The sequence below is a fragment of the Monodelphis domestica genome, chromosome 3 (assembly GCF_027887165.1).
Source record: "Monodelphis domestica isolate mMonDom1 chromosome 3, mMonDom1.pri, whole genome shotgun sequence".
NCBI lineage: Eukaryota > Metazoa > Chordata > Mammalia > Didelphimorphia > Didelphidae > Monodelphis > Monodelphis domestica.
In genome coordinates, this window is record NC_077229.1 from 209,271,240 (window position 1) to 209,275,482 (window position 4,243).

Sequence of the window (4,243 nt, forward strand, 5' to 3'; positions counted from 1 at the left end):
TCACAATGAAAGTGACCAAAATTAATTACTCAACAACTCATTTATTAAGCAACTCCAATGTGTCAAGTACTATGCTGGGAGCTTGGGATACAAAGATGAAACAAAAATGAAACAGCCCACATTGTGTGAGGAGGTGAGGGAAGGGTTGAGGTACCTGGAAATAAATTCTATTAAGAAAAAAAAGGAATTAACCTGTTCATCATTTCTTAAGATGAAATAGTATTCTGTCACAATCATATGCCACAGCTTGGGTATTTTCATATAACAAATAAATAAATTTAAATTTAAAAAAGAATGTGGGGGGAATGGATTTTTAGTTTCATTTGGAAACCAAACAAAAATTGAAAAGGAAAGAAGGAAGAAGAAGAAGAAGAAGAAGAAGAAGAAGAAGAAGAAGAAGAAGAAGAAGAAGAAGAAGAAGAAGAAGAAGAAGAAGAAGAAGAAGAAGAAGAAGAAGAAGAAGAAGATGTTGAAAATGACGATGATGACAATCCCTATCCTTGAGGAGCTAAGCTCATGTAAAAATGATAACTCATAAATAAATGAGCACAACAAAGGTATGGTAAATTTTAAATATATATATAAAATGCATGCAAGATAAAATTTTTTTGGTGGGTGGAATGGGAACCTAAGCAGTTGTGGAGATAAAGAAAAGCTTTGTGAAGTAGGTATCATTTTAGTACAATTTTGAAGGAAGTGATGAATTTCAAGAGGCAAAAAGGGAAGAGAACAAGTCCTTTAGTAAATGTTTACTATGTTTCAGACATTGTACTACATGCCAAGCACTTTACAAATCTTATTTCATTTAATTCTCACAACAATCCTAGGATGTAAGTGCTGTTAGGATCCTCATTTAAGTGGACAAAAGTTAAGTGATTTGCCCAAGGTCATAAAGTTAGTAAATATCCCAGACTAAATTTGAACTCAGGTCTTCCTGACACCAGGCATTTTAGCTCTAAAACAATTAAATTGCCACTTGTACATGAGAGATAGCCAATGCAAATGTACAAAAATTGGAGGTGGAGTGTGGTGCAGGAGGAGTAGCAAATAAGCCAATTTGACTAGGTAGGGTAAACCTCAAAATTTCTCAGACTTATGAATGTTAGGGTTTTCCCCCATTGGGGAATCTTCTACTTAAAAAAATTCCCTAGCAGATGGTGAGAACTCTACTTGAGTGTGGGGGCTCCTAGCTATGGGAGTGTCCCTGATCCACCCTACTTAAGACTGCTTTAGAACAGAAAACTGTTTGCTAAACAATGAAAGTACTTTGATCCATGGTTATGGAAGGGACAGGGAGTTCTTTGAGTCATGACTGTTTTAGAATTGATACAATGGGACACTAAGTACCTATAAAGGTGGGGCAACTTGTAAACTACTTAAACCTAAAAGGGTGATAACTTATTCAGAGGTTTTTTCTTAATGAAATCTGTCCACACAGCAGCATTTTTTCCTGACTTACTAAAGAGATTAAAACTACTCAGCTGTGAATTCAAAATGGGTGGTCCTTTAAAAACATTTACAGTAATTGGTAGACTTAGGGGAGGTGACAGAGGAGATTTTGCCCTTAAAAATAAGAGCTCAGAGAAGAGCTAGGGATCTAGATTTCTGACTCTCATTCTGAAGGAGAGTTCTTTGAGGAGTTTCTCTGAGGGGCTCTGTCCCTCTGGGGTAGGAGCTCTAGAGGCTCTTGAGAGAGGCCCTTTGAAACAATCTCTGGCTGGAAGACTCTTTGAGGAAGGATGCTGGCCTGGTGTCACTAGTGTCAGACCTTGTGGTGAGTGTTAAAAAACTGACTGATTTCTCTTTTAAGACTCAGGTCTAGGCCATATTGGCTTGAGGCCCTTCATACTTATTCCTTTCTTACTCTCTCTCTCTTTCTTTGATTACTCATTGTATTGTTAATAAAAATCTCTATAAAACCCAATTGACTTGGGTATTTGAATAATTGGGAATATTTCCCTGGCGACCACCTTATATTTGATTTTTAAAACCCAAGACACTGTAGTGAAACATATTTCTGTGGTCAAATTTACTCACCCTCTCTTATATCTATCACAATTTAAATCTTCCACTATTTTAATCACTACAGTTTAAGACCTCAACCATTTTAAATCTCACAGTAGCCATTGGAATTTGTTGAATATGGGAGTGATGTGGTTAGACTTAAGTTTTAGGAGAGTCCCATTGACAGTTGTAAGGGGGGTGGATTGGAGACAAGAAGGATTTGGAAAAACAAACCAAGATTCCTTTCCAATGTGTTTTCCCCTGGGCTGTGACCAGGTTTTAAAAATGTTTAATTTACCAAAGACAGAAGAATGAGAGCTCTGGGAAAGGGTGAAGAAAGGGGAAGAAAGACTGTGATCTCCAGTAATAGCCACAGCAACTGAGGAGAGGGAACAAGGTAGTATGATTTTGTCTAAGAGAAGCAAACAATAACACAAACACCTGATATAGGAACCTCCAAGAAATAGATATCCCAATGACTCACTAATATGGTGACTATGTACAATTACAAGTATTTCCTTATATAAAGAAGAAGCAGGAGAATGGAAATGACAGCTAATGGTTTCAGAAAGACAAATAAAAAGCTTTTTAAAATTGCTTTTCCCCTTCTAGTTTCTAGAGAAAACAAAGATAAATTCATTTGTAAAATCATCCTCATAAGTTCATTGATAAATGTCAAAGGCTTTTCTCACACCCAGGGCATCCCTAAGTTCAATTGATCTCAGTAATATTACATTTAATAAAGTTACTAAATTGACATTCATATAGGATGTGACTTTAAATATATGTTTTAATAACCCACTCTACCACCTAAAACCTTATTTCTCTGCTCCATTGTGGGATGTTAGTGATCCAGGGGTTCTGAAAACCAAAGGGGCACAGCTCTAGTTGGACCTATGAAACTGGAAAGGATTTGACTATGAACCAGGCAATGAACTGCATGGCTATTGTCAAAAGACAAGCCAGGCTAAGTTCATAGGGCCCATTACTAGATGGTGATGAATTTGGGAACAAGAATTAGTCTGCCATGACCATGATCTACTTTACCATGGGTAAAGTACTTTGGTGGTGGATCTAAAAAAAATACAATGATAAAATCACAGATCCCAGTGAAATATGCTAAATGGACTTAACCATCATCTGCATCTGTGGCTTCCTTGGCTTTGGGGATTCAAAGTGAAGAAAACTCTTATCAATGCAGATCAACAACTGTTCAGCAATTTAGAGATTTCAGGGAGTTGCCTAGGGTTAGTACAAATTAAGTGACTGGCCTAGGGTCTGCACTGTCAGGCTGAATCAGAAGCCTGAATTGAAATATTTCTCGAAACTCTGAGAGCAGATCTCTACTCACCATAACTGCTACCTTTTACCTATCCACATAGTGTGCCATTTATTTTTTTTTTATTTTTTGCAGTGTGCCATTCAAAAATAAAATATGTATATTTATAATTCCTAAGCTCAAGAATGACAGTAGACAGCAGCAAAGGTATTGGTCCTCAGGACAGTTGTGTGAGGGCCCTTGAAAACTTAGTTATAGAAGGTATATATGGGCATAGTTAACATATGCCAAGGTCATTATTCTCTTTATATTATATAAAGGAAACAGACTAGTGAAGAATTGAAGGAAATAGATTTCTGTCCAGAGGAGGAGGAACTCTGATCAGAATATTTGGAAGACTAAGATGTTCCTCAAAAAAGGATTAAGAATTCCCATGGGCTAAAGAAGGGGACATACAGAGCCACTTATTGTTTAAGTCTATGAAAAGAGGATTCCAGATGTTTTATTGTGGCACATCAGTGACCCTAGTTTCTAGAAGGCAAGGTCACCTGAGGGCATGCTCTGCCAAGTCTTATCAAGGTGGAAAGACTGGACTAGTTCTTGATGGGTTGGCTCAGTCTAATCCTTCAGAATCTGTCCAAGTTTATTTGGCAACATCTCAGAAGGTTGGCCACCTGGTGGTGATTTTTTAACTCCTAACCACAGTAACAAGTGAAGGGGAAAAAGGAGTTATGATTTGCTCCTGAGAGAGTGCCCACCCAGCTGAAATCCTGGATTCTTTGAGGAACTGAAGAGAAACAAAGCAATAAATGATCCCCCCCCCCCCCCCCCCCCGCTGGGGTACTTCAGGTGGCTGTAGCGGCTGGGTGATGGATTCTTCTGGAAATTGGAAAAGGAAGGGATTCCTGAACTTACTTTCCGAGGTTCCTCTACACCCCAATACGCCCAGGTCCCCAGGAC